This window comes from Oryx dammah, unplaced genomic scaffold (genome assembly GCF_014754425.2).
Source record: "Oryx dammah isolate SB20612 unplaced genomic scaffold, SCBI_Odam_1.1 HiC_scaffold_27, whole genome shotgun sequence".
Lineage (NCBI taxonomy): Eukaryota > Metazoa > Chordata > Mammalia > Artiodactyla > Bovidae > Oryx > Oryx dammah.
The window spans coordinates 40,110,377-40,128,294 of NW_024070211.1; the positions used below are offsets into that span (position 1 = coordinate 40,110,377).

General features: G+C 40.2%; 1 long non-coding RNA gene across 1 annotated transcript in view; it reads right to left on the reverse strand.

Moving 5' to 3' along the window:
* Nucleotides 1-11,095: 11,095 nt before the first annotated feature.
* The window catches only part of LOC120854573, a 34,864-nt gene continuing 28,041 nt past the window's right edge, over nt 11,096-17,918 (reverse strand). Inside the window, exons 2-3 of the long non-coding RNA XR_005719012.1 lie at nt 16,360-16,491; nt 11,096-11,455 (exon numbers count right to left, since the gene is read on the reverse strand). This is a non-coding gene — a long non-coding RNA (uncharacterized LOC120854573). The remainder of the gene's footprint in view (nt 11,456-16,359; nt 16,492-17,918) is intronic.

Sequence of the window (17,918 nt, forward strand, 5' to 3'; positions counted from 1 at the left end):
TCAGTTCATGGCAAATAGATGGGGAAACAATGGAAACAAAGAGACTTTATTATCTTGGGCTCCCAAATCACTGCAGATGGTGACTGCAGCCCTGAAATTAAGAGATGCTTGCTCCTTGGGAGAAAAGCTGTGACCAACCTAGACAGCATATTAAAAAGTGGAGATATTATTTTGCGACAAAGGTTCATCTAGTCAAATCTATGGTTTTTCCAGTAGTCATGTATGGATGTGAGAGTTGGACTCTAAAGAAATCTGAGCACTGAAGAATCAATGCTTTTGAACTATGGTGTTGGAGAAGACTCTTGAGAGTCCTTTGGACTGCAAGGAGAGCCAACCAGTCAATCCTCAAGGAAATCAAGTCCTGAATATTCACTGGAAGGACTGATGCTGAAGCTGAAGCTCCAATACTTTGGCCACCTGATGTGAAGAACTGACTCACTGGAAAGGACCCTGATGCCGGGAAAGATTGAAGGCAGGAGGGGGTGGGGACGACAGAGAATGAGATGGTTGGATGGCCCCACTTACTCGATGGACATGAGTTTGAGCAAGTTCTGGGAGCTGGTGGTGAACAGGGAAGCCTGGCATTCTGCAGTCCATGGGGTCACAAAGAGTCAGACACCACTGAGTGACTGAACTGAACTGAAAGCTGCTATCCTCAGAAACTATAATCTCCAATGATTTAAATAAAAGGGAGTCAAAGCATTTTAAAGTTGTGAAAGGTGACCCCTCCCCCAAAGCAAGGCTGCAACTTCTTTGAATAATAACTTGTAAAACTCAAGACATACTGGGTGTAAGTAAGCAATTATTCCTGTTTTACAGATGCAGCAATTGAGACTCAGAAGATTAAACGACTTGCGCAAAGTCATACAGGTAATTGGTGGGATAGATGGGGAACCTAGATCTCTCACAGCCTCTTAGTGCATGATTCTGTCATTCCACTAACTCCTCTCAGACTTTTCTTGTCACAGGCCTTTGGAAGCAGCAAAAATATGAAACAAAGCTCCCATTGCTTATTTCCTTACATTGTGGTTAACGGTGTATTAGTCGCTTAGTCATGTCCGACTCTTTGCAATCCCGTGGACTGTAGCCTCTCTCCATGGGATTCGCCAGGCAAGAATACTGGAGTGGATTGCCATTCCCTTCTCCAGCGAATCTTCCCAACCCAGGGATCGAACTCGGGTCTCCCAAACTGCAGGCAGATTCTTTACCGTAACTAACCCAAGGCTATTTTTAATGCCCAAATCTCAAGTTCTTTGGGGGATATAGCAGAGCCTTGAAGAAACTTGAGGTGGGTGAATTAGTTATTTCTTCACAACCTTTCAATCAGGTGAAGGTGGTTCTCAAGACAAATTCTGCCCCATATATGAATATGAGCAGGTTGGCACAAAGGAGCACATACAACCTGCTCTGCCAACCTGATGACATCTCAGGGCTCTCACCTTTTGGTTGTGTTTATCTTCACTTGTATGAAAGGTCCACTGAGGAAGACATAGTGATATTGTAGAGGTAGGCTCTGCAACTGTTCAGATCAGTTTAGGCTACAGAAGTCCTGGCTAATGACTGGATGTAAGACCATTCAGACATCAAGTCTGGGGCATCATCTTAAAGAGACAGGCTACAGGTCCAGCTCGATTCTGATTCCCAAGCAAGGATGCAGAGGGCCTTATAAAGATTTTGTTCAGTCTATACATCATGAATACATCTAATTTTTACCAATAAAGCACATTTTTAACCTTTTGAACCTCAGGTTTCACTTCTGTAAAATAAGATATTTAAGGAGTGATGTTACAAATATGTGGAAACTTCTGTGATATTATAAAAAGCCATTCATTTATTTAATAAATAACCATTTTAAATATTTCTAAAATTCACTTCACTAATTAGAAAACCCTGGGTACTGATTGAGACTACAGAAGACAAAATCATTTGCAGTAGCTGCTTCTAGAGCAGTCCTCTCAAATGTGATGCTAACTGGGCACCCCAGGAGTATAGATTTTCCATTAAGTCAGCTGACTGCCCCTGGAGTGGGAGCTTAAACTAAGTAGCATATTCAGAATATCTCAGTCTAGGCTAAAATATTTCAAATTAAATTATAATTAATAAATAAATTAATAAATATGCAAAAAACTCCAAGCAATGTACTAGGGCTGCCACTTGCTTTACATATTTTAATTACATAATTGTGATGTTTATGTCCTCAGGCTTGTTAGCAAAGGACACAATTTTTCTTTTTTTGAAAAAATTAATTTTTATATAATTTTTAAATGTTGCTTTCCATTTACAGTTATTACAAAATATTTACATATTCCCCATGTTGTACAATACATCCTTGAGATTATCTTACACCCAGTGGTTTGTACCTCCTAATTCTCCCCCATCCCACTGGAACCATAGTTAATTCTCTGTATCTGTGAGTTTGATTCTTTTTTGGTATAGTCACTCTTTGTTTTTCTTAAAAAAAATCCATTTTTTAAGATTCCACATATAAATGATATCATGCAGTATTTGTCTTTATCTGACTTATTTCACTTAACAATGCCTTCTAAGTCCATCTATGTTTTTGCTAATGGCAATGTTTCATTCTTTTTTATGAATGAGTAGTATTCCATTCTATATTTATAACACATCTTCTTTATCTGTTCATCTGCTGATGGACACTTGGGTTGTTGCCATGTCTCGGGAATAGTAAATAATGTTGCTATGAACATTGGGATGCATGTATCTTTCCAAGTTAATGTTTTTCTCAGGTATATAACTCGTAGTGGAATTGGTAGGTAATATGGTAATTTTATTTTTATTTTTTTGAAAATTCTCCATATTGTTTTCCACAGTGGCTGTACCAATTTCCGTTACCACTGACAATGTAGGGGTATTCCCTTTTCTCTACATCTTTGCCAACGTTTGTTATTTGTAGATTTTTTGATGACAGCCATTCAGACAGGTGTGAGGTGATATATTATTATGGTTTTGATTTGCATTTCCCTGATGATTAGCAGTGTTAAACATCTTTTCTTGTATGTGTTGTCGACTGTAGGTCTTCTTTGGAAAAAATGTCTACTCAGATCTGCTTATTTTTTAAATTGGTTTTTTTTTAATATTGAGTTGTATGAGCTATTTATATATTCTGAGAATATATAAATTTAACTCTTTATTGGAAATATAATTTGCAAATTTTTTTTTCCCATTCAGTATGTTGTCTTTTCATTTTATTGATGGTTTCCTTTTCTGGCCAAAAGCCTTTAAGTTTAATTAGGTATCATTTGTTGATATTTGCTTTTATTTCCTTTACTTTAGGAGATGGATCCAAAAAAATATGGTTTGATTTATGTCAAAGGGTGTTCTGCCTATGATTTCCTCTGGGAGTTTAATAGTATCCAGTCTTACATTTAGGTCTTCAAGCAAATGATGCAATTTTTTCAAATCAAATAAAGAGAAAAATGGATAGAAAGAAAAAAAAATCAGAGGCAGAGAAAAATGGAAACTGAGGAAGGAACAGTTTTAGAGACTCAGAGAGAAGAAGAACCAAAATAGTCAGGCATCCTCAACTTGGTCATTTTTTAATTTTCATGTGATTCCTTCAAAGACCTCTTTTTCACTGCCAAGCATAGCAAGTCTGTCTCATCAAAACTATCACTGGCTTGGCTGGAGGGATACACAGAGGACAACAGAAATATCTTCTGAGAACCCCCCGTGTTCATTGCAGCAGTATTTACAATAGCCAGGACATGGATTGAATCTGTGTCCATCAGTGGATGAATGAGTAAAACTGTGTAATATATATAAATTTCATCCATAGAAAGAAGGAAATTCTGCCATTTGGAACAATGTGCGTGGACCTTGAGGGCATTATGCTAAATGAAATGTGACACAGAGAAAGACAAAAGTTGTATGATCTTACTTTTATGTAGAATCTACAAAATCTGAATTCATACAAACAAAATACATTGATGGTTGCCAGAGGTGGAGAATAGGACATGGAGGAAATGGGAGAAGATGGTCAAAAGGAACAAACTTCTAGTTACAAGATAAATAAGTTCTGGGGATAAAACATACAGCATAGTGATTAGAGTTAACAGTACTGTATCATATATTTGAAAGTTGTTTAAGAGAGTAGATCTTAAAAACTCTCATCATGAGAAAAAAATTGTTACTGTGTGAGGTGATAGATGTTAATTAAACTTACTGTAACAAGCATTTTGAAAAAAACACATATATCAAATATCATATTGTACACTAATGCGTGTGTGTGTATCTGCTCAGTTGCTAAGTTGTGTTCGACTCTTTGGAATCCCATGGACTGTAGCAAGCCAAGCTCTTCTGTCCATGGGATTTTCCAGGCAAGAATACTGGAGTGAATTGCCATTTCCTCCTCCAGGGGATCTTCCTGACTCAGGGTTTGAACCCATGTCCCCAGCATCTCCTGCATTGGCAGAAGGATTCTTTACCACTGAGCCACCTGGGAAGTCCCATGGTACTGAATGATTAACTAATATAATGTTGTTCATCATTCAGTTGCTAAGTCATGTCTGACTCTTTGCGACCCCATGAATTGTAGCATGCTAGGCTTCCCTGTCCAACACTATCTCCCAGTTTGCTCAAGTTCATGTCCACTGAGTTAGTGATGCTATCTAACCAACTCATCCTCTGTTGCCCTGTTCTCCTGCCTTCAATCTTTCCCAGCATCAGGGTCTTTTCCAATGAGTTGGCTCTTCACATCAGGTGACCAAAGTATTGGAGTTTCAGCTTCAGCATCAGTCCTTCCAATGAATATTTAGGGTTTATTTCCTTTAGTATATGTTTTATGTCAATTTTACCTCAATAAAATTGGGGAAAAAATGAGAAATATCTCCTGAGGAATAAACATAAGCTCACTCTCTCTGAGTCTGACAGGGTGTTGCGGTGCTGGTAGGCATGTGGGTAGAATCTTTCCTAGAGCAAGATGGCCGTGCTGCAGCTACATACCAACTGCAGGGAATCCCAGGGCTCTTTCACAGAGGTGGAGTGAATGACTGCCCATGGACAATGATATAGGGGTTTCAGGAAAGGATCTCCTTACTCACAATCTACATTCATTGCCTGCCTTGGCTTTGCCACTCGATATGGCATCAGATGAATTATTCAGCCTTTCTGAATCTCAGATTCCACCTTCATACAATGAGGACTAGTGCCATAAGTGTATGCTATATGTACTGTAAATACTTCTTTTTTTCTTTTTCCTTAATTCATTCTCTGTCTCTCTCTCTCTTTTTTTTTTTTGGTGACAGATTTTATTTTTCATTAAGAGTATCTTTTAAAAATATGAGTGACTCTAGGAGAGGTGCCTTAAGACAGTTTTTCTCAAATACCCATCATAGTGCCCCTAATGGAGGAGAAAGATAAACATTTAGACCCCGGAGATCTGGGGAAGGATTTGGAAGCTCTTGCTTCAGGCTCAAAAGTTATTTATAGTTTTGATTCATTTTATTTTAAAAGTCCATGAATTTTGCATTTTCCTCCATGTTAGTATAGTACTCTAGTTTGTAATACTCTTTAAAAAAAAGGAATTTCCCCTATTATTGGCGCTTCAGGAAAATGTCCCATGTTTATCCTGCAGCTTCTTGTTCTCCTGGCATGTGGCCATGGCTCCTTAAGGTCTATAATCCCTGGCCTGAGCAGAGTGGCCTCATGTATCAGTTAACATGCTGGCAAACAAAGCTAGAGGAAATAGGACACCCAGAGATGATTCCAGTTTTGTCTTGAGGCCATTGAGCCTGGTATTCTCACGTCTGTGCTGTAGGCTGTGATGTGATTTGTCGCTCAGTCGTGTCCGACTGTTTGCGACCCCATAGACTGTAGCCCGCCAGGCTCCTCTGTCTGTGGGGATTCTCCAGGCAAGAATCCTGGAGCGGGTTGCCATGCTCTCCTCCAGGGGATCTCCCCAACTCAGGGATCGAACCCAGGTCTCCTCTGAGCTGCCAGGGAAGCCTGGTATTCATGTCTAGGCTACTCTAAATTTCTAGCTAGAAACTATGGTGATTTTATTTCATACTGAGACCAAAAGGTGATAGGAGGAGTGAGTTTAAGAAGGAGTTTTCTGATTTTATCAGCATCCTAAGAATTTGGCTTTAGATTTGAGGTCTTTTTGGCCATATACAAGGGTTTCTAGTCTCTCAAAGATCTTTATCAGGCTCATTCATCTGGGGCCCCAAGAGACAGGGCGAGAATTTGAAATGGGATATGAACCTGAAATATCCTTCCAGGTAATATTTATAGTCCTGGAAGCCTTGAAGTTCTCGAAGTCCTCTTGGTTTCACAGTGCAAGTGTTCCTTTAAGATGGCCATGCTAGTGAGAAGGCATCATCTGGTCTTCTGCAGCCACTAAATTAATGATCCCACTTTCATGAAAAGGTTCTAAGAGGTTAAATGTTCCTTGGAAGAGGATCTTTTTAGAGTCATCTCTCAACAAGTTGTCTTAGGCTGTACAGATTGTCTCAGCCATTACTAACAGATGCATCTGCCGTGAGACAATTTTGCAAGCCCAGGCAGAAAAGAACTCATGCTTTTCTGAAATCTTTCCCTTGGCTCATATTAAAACTAGCCAGGAGAGAAGTCATAGCAAAGTTTATTAGGGACAGTTCCCTGGAGGGGAAAATAATGGGGATAATGAGACAAATATTCTTAAGGCATCCTGGGGCTTCTGGAATAAGCAGGCTCTGGTCCACCGGAATAGCTGGTGGAAAAATGGCTTTGTTATACATAATTTTAGAAAATGTGTACTGTTTTTATATTCCAAATACATTTGAAATTTCCTAAAGAAGTTCTTTGTTGTTTGTTGTTGTTCTGTCGCTAAGTCGTGTCTGACTCTTTTGTGACCCTGTGGACTGTAGCCCTGTAGGCTCCTCTGTCCATAGGATTCCCAGGCCAGAATAGTGGAGTGAGTTGCCATGCCCTCCTCCAGGGGATCTTCCTGACCGAGGGATCAAACCGGCGTTTCTTATGTCTCCCGCATTGACAGGTGGGTTCTTTAACACTAGCGCCACCTGGCAAGCCTGGTGTAGTATAACCTTAACCAGGAAGGAAGATAAAGTGTATGTGTGCATGTGTGTGTGTGTATGTTTGTGTGTGTGTGTGAGAGAGAGAGAGAGTGAGGAAGAGGGAGTGAAAGCTAGAGACAGACTTTCTGGTTAAGGTGAGACAAGCCATCCATTTAATGGCCTAAAATCTAGAGGAACCATCATGTTAGGTCCAGGTAAATGCTACTAAAGGCTCCACTAGTCAGTATAAGGTCCAAATATGAAGAAAGGAACTTTTATCTATTCCAAAATCACATTACAAAGCCTTATTTAGCGCATCTTTCCAATGGCATTGTAGATAGCTGTGACCCTAGATATATAATGGGGAGGTGAGGAGGGTGTTTCGTGTGCAAACCAGGGAAGCTCCTCCATGTATTACTTCCAAGTATATTGACCATTTTCTTATAGGCCTGGCCTTGACACTGAGAATATGAAATCAAGCAAATCTGGACATAGTTGAATGTGAGGAGTTTCTGGTCTACTGTAAAGGATTCCTGCAGAGGTGTTATACCATGGCTAGAGGCACATACAGAGGCATTGTTTAGTGTAGTGTAAGCTCACAGGCTTCTGAAGTCAGGCTGCCTGGGCTCACGTGCTACCATTGCCACTAATTAGTAGTTCAAGATCACTGAATTTCAATTTTATCATTTGTAAAATGAGATAGGTCTTACTCTATATATGTATAGGATGCATTTATTTATATATATATATGTCCTCCTATAGGACTATTTTATCTATAAATGAGCTGATACACACACACAGCTATATATATAAAGTGTCTGATTCATAATAAATATTCAGTAAATGGAGATATATTATGATTATATATATAAATACATTTTTTTATTATTGATATTTAGGGAGAAAATTATGTCAGGAGACCTTTGGTAATCCTCAGATTTGGGAATAATGCCATAACTGCTTTGGAGGTAAATTTTTTTTACTTCTTTAAGTTAATACTTTGGGGAGGAAGAGGCAAGCAGACCTCAGTGAGATATTCTAGTCTCACAAACTAACTCTCTACCCTATGCAGTAAAACTGAAGTAGTGCTCAGCAAATGAGAAACTGCCTCTTGCCATGGACTTTTGGAGTTAGACAGGAATAGTCTATTAGGACTATTCAGTTTCAGAGACTGTTGAAGGTCTTTAAGATAGCAAAACCAGCATGAGAATGCTGATTTGCTCAAGGAACAAGAGATGGAGGAATCAAAACAATGGTCCAGTTACGAGCTTGGAAATTCTGGCTCTGCCTAGGTTGTAGAGTCTGACACAACTGAAGTGACTTAGCACACACACCCGCCCACCCACCTCTACCAGCTGAGACAGGAACAGTAGAATTTTAGGAGCTGACCTGGGGTTGGGAGTTGTTGGCTGGCCCAAACCTGAGACACAATTAGGCTATGACTGCCTTGAATTTTTGTAGATTCTTCCCATTTTTTTGAGATAGGTCTCTATTTTCTGTTTGATTTTGAATGACTATACCTGGACTCTTTCACACATATGTGAAGGATCGAGCAAGTTCAAGGTAAAATAGAGGCACAGACCCAGATGACCTTCAGAAAAGGTCTTTTTCTGCTTATTTTTCTCCCCTCTGCTGAAGGCTCCCTTCTTAAAGGGTTCCTCATCCTTTCCTATCTCTGCCCTCCCCTTCATCAATTTCTGCTTCTGAAAAGGATTTGACATTAGTCATTTATATTTCATAATGAATTTCAGCCAACATATTGCTTCTTTCAGGAGTAATTTTCCCTTAGCCTCAGATACATGTGACTGTTCTCAGCTTGTATTGGGTTTGCCTCGACTCCTGTGTTCGTTGCAGCATGAGAACAGCTTTGGGGTCTCTGCTATAGATTTTCCTGTGATACAACATGGAAGAACTTTTGGTTTCAGAAGGAGTTTTAATTCACTGATTTTCTTTGATCAAGCAAAATGTTATCCATACCAGGAAAAGGAGCCATGTTTGCAGGCAAATCAGGAAGCACACTATCAGAAACTGAATGTAAAAGCAGAGGGAGAATGAAGAGAAGAGAGAGGAGAATGGAGGGGAGAGGGAGGGAAAAGGAAGGAAAAGGAAGAGAAATAGAGAGAGCATTATTATCTCCTCCTGGCTGAGAACAAAGACTCCAGAGGACAATATGGACACATGGCACCTGGAAGCGTCAGCTTGATGGGATAAACAGGTGCCACAGAGAACCACACTGATTTTTTACAATTCTTTTCTCCTTTTCTTTGCTTTACAAATCTTTGCCTATGAAAAAGCAGCTTACTATCTTTCTCATTTCTTACTTTTTTTTTAAACTCAAAATTTCCTTGCTTAAAACATACATACACAAAAGAAAAACAACACACACACACTCCATTTTAGGACTTTTCTGTCTTCCTGTCCTTGTTAGATATTTTTTTTTCCCATTCTGCTCATGACCTAGTCTTTTCCTCTTTCTAACTGATTTCTTTGAAGATTTTAAAGGTCAAAGTTTATTACATTATTACCTTTAAAAATGTACATTAAAAAATAGAGCAAAGAATATTCTGAAGAATGAGCCAGGTGATGTACAAAACCCCCAAATTGTTTCTGTTTCTAATTACAGGGTCTAAAAGTTTGCTTTTGAACAGAGATAAAACTAACGGGAGAAAAGAAGATCATGGAAGCAAAGGGAAAGAAGTCTGAAGTATCCAAAAAGTATTATGTTTTCTTTTTTCTCTTTTTAACAGACTAAAATAATCTAAATAGCCCCTGAAACATAGCAGTTTTATATGTAGTTTATATATAGGATGTGTTGGAAATGATATATTAGCTTAAAAATGCTTTTCTTAAAAAATGGCTCCCCCGCTCCCAACTTACAATGTCCAACTGATGATGATGTAGTTGTAGGGGGAATATGTAGCCTGAGGAAACTTAGTATCTGAGTTATAGGTTAAAATTAAAATTATGAAATAATGGCTTTCATTCAGCCTGATAGAGTATAAACTGTGATGGCAAATATCCTATGCATACAAGTCACATGTTCTAATGCATTTGACCAGTGAATAATTTCACCTTTCTGCTGTGTGCCACTACTTTACAGGCTGAAAGAATTGGGGTTTCTTCCAGCAAACTGTGGATCCCCAGGGCTCCATCTGACTGTCACTCTCAGACTGAATTAGGGGTAACCTTTCCCTCTCCCCAGCACTGGAATCCAACACAGATTTTTTAAGATGCATGACTCAATCCTGTTACAGAGAGCACAAGGGTAAAAACTGTGTAACAACAGTAGCCATTTGCTGCATGTTTCCTATGTGCCGAGTGCAGTACGTGGCTCTTACTTCATTCTTCACGGTCTTCAAGTCAGGTCAAACCAACATCTTTAGCCCCACTTCCGATCTGTGGAAGAGAAAGGTTCTTTCCTACTTAGGCTCCAGGTTGATTTTTTCCCGTTAGTGGGGCCTTTCCATGCTTTGGCAAAAATGGTTCTCATGATCAAGCTCACAGTGGGTACCTAGGGTTGGGGACTGTCATTTACTTTCCAGAGTTGGTCCCCAGCAAGGGTCCTTCTGCTTGGTGTCCTTTGGGCCAACAGAATCAGGCCAAGCTGGGATCAGAAGCCAAGGCAAGTTTTTATTTTGGGATCAGAAAATGGACAGATGCGAAATTGTGCTGTATAGCAGGGATCCCCAGCCTTTTTTTGGCTCCAGGGACTGGATTTTAGAAAGACAATGTTTCCTTGGCCTGGGGGTGGGGGTGGGTGGGATTGGTTTCAGGATGATTCAAGCACATTACATTTATTATACACTTTATTTCTATTATTATTCTTTCAGCTCCACTAGATTATCAGGCATTAGATCCCAGAAGTTGGGGAACCTTGCTCCTTAGCACACGTTCTCCCCAACAAGCCATTAGGAGGGCTGCTTTATTGAAGTCTTACTATGGAGGAAAGAGGGCGGAGCTTTCATGAGTATGGCGCAGGCATGTTGCGCAGGGTTTTGGGTCACAGTGCCAGAGCAGCGACTCTGTGCACACAGCCTGCTAAGGCCATCTTGAATTGTAGTGCCATTCACAGCGCTCCTGCATACGCCCGGAGCTGAGCTGTGGGCATGGCCATTTTGCACTAGGAACTGGTCTGAATGGCCAGTGTGAGGCCTCTGCACATGCCCCACGGTGAGCAAATGAAACTATTTTCTTTGTCCAAGCACAAAGGCAAAAAAGGTTAGACTTTATTTCCTTACCCAGATTCTATTTTTAATTCTTGGAAATTTTTCATGGGCTTTGCTGGTGACAGGAGGAGGGATGCTAGCTTGATCAGAGCTGAGTGGTAGAATCCTGGAAAGCAGGGGCAGGTGGCTGGCCTGAATCACATATTTCCCCAACAATGTGGTTGACCTGCAGACAGTACTGTACAGTTTCTGTCCTAGAGCAGTTGAGATTTCGACCTGGAAAACGAATGCAGAACAGAACAGTTATACCGTTTTGTCATGCTGTGAGGTAACTTGTGCACGAGTGGTCCCATTCACGGTCTCATTCTGAGCCACTCATTGACAGTTGCAGTGCCTGGAATGGTGGTAAGTGTGTGGTCTGAAGTGAGACACTTGGATTTGGACCTCTGCTTGACCACTTATGAAACACATGACCTTGGGCGGATCACTCAACTTCTCTGGGTCTGAGGAGCTTCGTCTACAAAATGAGGGTTAAACAAGACACATAATATATGCAAAGTGCTTAATGTAGTGCCTGGCACTTGGTAAGCATTCAGGAAAAGTTGTTCATGATTATTATTCTGATCATCAGTCCGAGAGCCTTAAGTAGCGTGTGCTACATGGACTAATGCTTCTGAATACAGATTATTAGCCTTCTTAATCATGTTGAAAATACACAATGTGCCGCATATTTTCTTTTTATAGATACACAGTTTGTGATGGTTTTACTCTTTGTTTGTCTTTTCTTTCTTATACATGTTAATGATCTCTTAAAGTGTTAGTTGCTCAATCCTGTCCGACTCTGTGCAACCCCATAGACTATAGCCCACCATGCTCCTCTGTCCATGGAATTCTGTAAGCAAAAATACTGGAGAGGGTAGCCATTCACTTCTCCAGGGGATCTTCCGAACCCAGGAATCGAACCTGCATCTCCTGCTTTGCATGCGGATTCTTCACCGTCTGAGCCAATGTTCAGTTCACTTCAGTTCAGTTGCTCAGTCATGTCCTACTCTTTGTGACCCCATGAATTGCAGCACACCAGGACTCCATGACCAACACTCCATGACTGTCCATCACCAACTCCCAGAGTTCACTCAAACTCACGTCCATTGAGTTGGTGATGCCATCCAGCCACCTCATCCTCTGTCGTCCCCTTCTCCTCCTGCCCCCAATTCCTCCCAGCATCAGAGTCTTTTCCAATGAGTCAACTCTTTGCATGAGGTGGCCAAAGTACTGGAGTTTCAGCTTTAGCATCATTCCTTCCAAAGTACACCCAGGGGTGATCTCCTTCAGAATGGACTGGTTGGATCTCCTTGCAGTCCAAGGGACTCTCAAGAGTCTTTTCCAACACCACAGTTCAAAAGCATCAATTCTTTGGCACTCAGCCTTCTTCACAGTCCAACTCTCACATCCATACATGACCACTGGAAAAACCATAGCCTTGACTAGATGGACCTTTGTTGGCAAAGTAATGTCTCTGCTTTTGAATATGCTATCTAGGTTGGTCATAACTTTCCTTCCAAGGAGGAAGCGTCTTTTAATTTCATGGCTGCAGTCACCATCTGCAGTGATTTTGGAGCTTCCCCCCAAAATAAAGTCTGACACTGTTTCCATTGTTTCCCCATCTATTTGCCATGAAGTGATGGGACCAGATGTCATAATCTTAGTGTTCTGAACGTTGAGCTTTAAGCCAACTTTTTCATTCTCCTCTTTCACTTTCATCAAGAGGCTTTTTAGTTCCTCTTCACTTTCTGCCATAAGGGTGTTGTCATCTGCATATCTGAGGTTATTCATATTTCTCCCAGCAAACTTGATTCCAGCTTGTGTTTCTTCCAGCCCAGCGTTTCTCATGATGTACTCTGCATAGAAGTTAAATAAGCAGGGTGACAATATACAGCCTTGACGTACTCCTTTTCCTATTTGGAACCAGTCTGTTGTTCCATGTCCAGTTCTAACTGTTGCTTCCTGACCTGCATATAGGTTTCTCAGGAGGCAGGTCAGGTGGTCTGGTATTCCCATCTCTCAGAATTTTCCACAGTTTATTGTGATCCACACAGTCAAAGGCTTTGGCATAGTCAATAAAGTAGAAATAGATGTTTTTCTGGAACTCGCTTGGTTTTGCGATGATCCAGTGGATGTTGGAAATTTGATCTCTGGTTCCTCTGCCTTTTCTAAAACCAGCTTGAACATCAGGAAGTTCATGGTTCACGTATTGTTGAAGCCTGGCTGGGAGAATTTTGAGCATTACTTTACTAGCATGTGAGATGAGTGCAACTGTGCTGTAGTTTGAGCATTCTTTGGCATTGCCTTTCTTTGGGATTGGAATGAAAACTGAGCTTTTCCAGTCCTGTGGCCACTGCTGAGATTTCCAAATTTGCTGGCATATTGAGTGCAGCACTTTGACAGCATCATCTTTTAGGATTTGAAGTAGCTCAACTGGAATTCCATCACCTCCACTATCTTTGTTCGTAGTGATGCTTTCTAAGGCCCACTTGACTTCACATTCCAGGATGTCTGGCTCTAGGTGAGTGATCACACCATCATGATTATCTTGGTCATGAAGATCTTTTTTGTACAGTTCTTCTGTGTTTTCTTGTCACTTATTCTTAATAACTTCTGCTTCTGTTAGGTCCATACCATTTCTGTCCTTTATCGAGCCCATCTTTGCATGAAATGTTCCCTTGGTATCTCTAATTTTCTTGGAAAGATCTCTAGTCTTTCTCATTCTATTGTTTTCCTCTATTTCTTTGCATTGATCACTGAGGAAGGCTTTCTTATCTCTCCTTGCTATTCTTTGGAACTCTGCATTCAGATGCTTATATCTTTCCTTTTCTCCTTTGCTTTTCATTTCTCTTCTTTTCACTGCTATTTGTAAGGCCTCCCCAGACAGCCATGTTGCTTTTTTTGCATTTCTTTTCCAATTCTTGATTTAAGGTCAGCAGTTATATATATTTACTTGTATAGACACATACATATTACACGATAAAAACACATATATGTGGCATGATGCATAACATGGTTCTAAGTGCGATTCATTAGATTTATTTACCACACTGTTTACAAGTTTTGTGCCCAAAAGAGAAATTAGTCAACTTATAATATTTTTTAAAGAAATGTGTTTAATCAACAAAAATAATAGACAATTTGATAAATTTTCATATTCTAATACAAATTCATCTAGGCAGTTAAAAATAGTATAAGCTGACTAATGTCTTTCCTGGGCACAAAACTTGTAAACAATGTGGTAAATAAATCTAATAAATTGCACTTAGAAGCATGTTATGTATCATGCCACATATATGTGTTTGTATCATGTAATATGTATATGGCTATACAAGTAAATATATATAACTGGTGACCTTAAATCAAGAAATTTAAAGTATAATTTAGTCTAACATTTCTTCAATTCAGTTCAGTTCAGTTCAGTTGCTCAGTCATGTCCGACTCTTTGTGACCCCATGCATCGCAGCATGCCAGGCCTCCCTGTCCATCACCAACTACCAGAGTTCACTCAAAGTCATGTCCATCGAGTCAGTGATGCCATCCAGCCATCTCATCCTCTGTCGTCCCCTTCTTCTCCTGCCCCCAATCCCTCCCAGAATCAGAGTCTTTTCCAATGAGTCAACTCTTTGCATGAGGTGGCCAAAGTACTGGAGTTTCAGCTTTAGCATCATTCCTTCCAGAGAACACCCAGGACTGATCTCCTTTAGGATGGACTGGTTGGATCTCCTTGCAGTCCAAGGGACCCTCAAGAGTCTTCTTGAACACCACAGTTCAAAAGCATCAATGCTTCGGTGTTCAGCTTTCTTCACAGTCCAACTCTCACATCCATACATGACCACTGGAAAAACCATAGCCTTGACTAGATGGACCTTTGTTGGCAAAGTAATGTCTCTGCTTTTGAATATGCTATCTAGGTTGGTCATAACTTTCCTTCCAAGGAGTAAGTGTCTTTTAATTTCATGGCTGCAACATTTCTTAGATAAAATAAATTGATTATCCATTTTTGGTCTTATTCACATTGCAGGAAACCTATTTACCATTTATGTAGTTAATAAAATTACTTCTGAGTTCCTTCCATATCTAAAGCAGTGGCTTTCTCCTGAAAATTTGCCATTTTGATATCTGAGTGCTTTGAGTTAGTTAATTGAGAATTCTTCATCTTTTGATGAGGCAGTTTAAACAAGATTTGTCACCATGGAGGGAAGAACTTTCTCTAAATTCTGTTCATGATGAAGTTGGTCCTTGGACATGGTATTATTTTTCTTTGAGAGATCATTTCCTGATAAAGGGAATTCAGTATTTCATAAATATCCTCCAGTTTTGTCGAAAATTGGTTTAATAATCTGTTTCATTTCCTGTGCCAAATACTAGTGTAAGACTTTTTTTTTTTGACTATCATAGTTAATTCATGGATCGAACGCTATGTCAGTGTGAGGTACACCTTGGGTTTTTGAAAAAATTTTGTACCTACAGAAAAATTGAAAAAGTAATATAATCCTGATAATATTTACTAGACCCAATGATTGCTTTAACATTTTGCCAGTTTTGCGCCTGCACTCACACAAGCATCTATGTCTCTTGATTTGGACTTGTCTGGGTTTTTCTCTCTTGATAAGAATCAAGCTAAATGTTTTTGGCAAGAGTGCAACACAGCAGAGGGTTGCAAAGCTTTTAGAGCTAGGTGATGAGATAGGAAGGTGACAATGTCCCCTTTTATAGCAGTAATGAATGTGGGCAGAGTCATCCCTCAGATCAAGTGATATGGGGTGACTGTTTTATATTTGGGGATGGGCTTAGAGAGAGAGTCACTTAGGGATTTGGCAAATGAGAAGGGTCAAGACAGAAAGAGGTTGGCCCCAGGTGGTACATTTAAATACTTCAAAATTCTTGGGTCTAATGTGTATAAATATCATCAGCTTATGAAACTTTCCTTCTCTTCCTAAATTCCCAAGGCAAAATCTATGATGCTGTCCCTAACATATCCATTCACAACTTCTAGGTTGACCTTCCAAAAACTTGTTTTTCCCTTCAAGGAAATTTTAAATTGTTGTTTTTATCAAGTTTGACTTAAATGAAAAGATTTATGGATTGGGGTAAGGGCAGGGGAGGGAATCACAAGCCCCAGGTCTTGTACTTACGAAAGTCAGCTCAAAACCTTGTTTTATGTTTCATTTTGAAGCCGTGATTCTCTAGGGATGGAGGCAGGGGATTCTTAGAAGAGTTGAGAAGTTTTCCTTAAGTGGGCATCTGAAGAAACCATGCTTGCAGTCCTTCAAGAGGGGATGAAACAAATAAGGAGTTTGGGGTCAAATGCCTGAAGTTCTGGAGCCTGCAGGAAAAGCTGTAAAAGATTTTTCTCTTTAAAATAAAGATTGGAAAGCAAAAAGCACAAAAATAAATGATAAATTTCAGAACATTTTCTAAAATTATTTACTTTTCTTTTTCTAAACTTTCTTGCCCTGGGGCTTATTACCTCTGTGGCAAAGATCTCAGAAAACTGATAAAAAAAAATTGGTCTGACTCTATAAACAATAATGACAGACAGCTATCACATAAGTTCAGGGAGGATGGGAGGTCCTAAAGCCCATGCTGAAGCTCTGTCTTGAGTCCCTGGACCATACCATAGAACATAATGGCAGCTACTAGGATTTTTTTCCCACTAGGTGGTTCTGTGCTGGGCCATTGGCAAAACTGATGTGTTAAAAATCTGGCCACCTCTGGCTGTGCTCCAGGTCTTGGAATCTCCTCTCTCCTGATGGATATAACAGAAGCAGGAGAGCAAGAGAGTGACACCAGGGTGAATTCACCAGAAAGACTGAGTGTCCTACTTTCTGTTGTTATCAATGGCTTTTTGAAGGTTGGGGGTTAGTTTGCAGAAAAAGTGGCACTTTAGCTGTGAATTAATTACTGATACAATTTCCATCTGCATTTTCCATGGACAGGTGGCTCATATGTAAGTCCTAAGAATCTTCAGCCTCAAGGTGCCCTGGTGGGGTTGGCATGTTGTGAAACGAGCTACACATCCTCTAATACCATACTTATCAGCAGCTGTGATAAAGAAACATCTGCCCCCATGAAAAGTCAAGGGCAGAGGTCATCTGGCATTCCGAGGGAACTCGCCACAGCAGGGAGCCTTCTAATTGGCTGATATTGATCAGTAAATTGTGTCCCCACTGTGATTAATTCTAGCCACCCCCCCAAACTCCCACAGCAGGAGTGTGATAGGTCAAGATTTGGGGCCTCTAAGCATCCCTTACAAATGGAGCTCAGGTCCTTGAAGATGCCAGTGAAAGACTGCAGCTTGTTAACTCTCTCCCGGCTGCTAGTGCTAACCCAGGAAGCTGGTTTCATTCAGTTTCCTTGCTCTCACTAATAACAGCTTAATGGGATGCTAATGTGAGGAACAGAAGTTATCAGATGGCTTGTATGATTCATGATGGATTTATTACCATTCTCAGTTCCCTTGATGTTCAGTGCATCCTTTCCCCATCCATCCCTGTTATTGGCCTTAGCAAATGGTTTCATAATTAATTAATTTTTTTTCCTGGTGGGGGTTAAATTATTTTTGCCCTGCTGCCTTTTCTCCATATCTAATTCCCAATGGATGATTCTCCTCTGTGTGCCTACTAAAAATGGAATATACTAACTAACATCTGTTCTCTCCATGGTCCCCTCTCTTTCCCACCTTTCCTGCCAG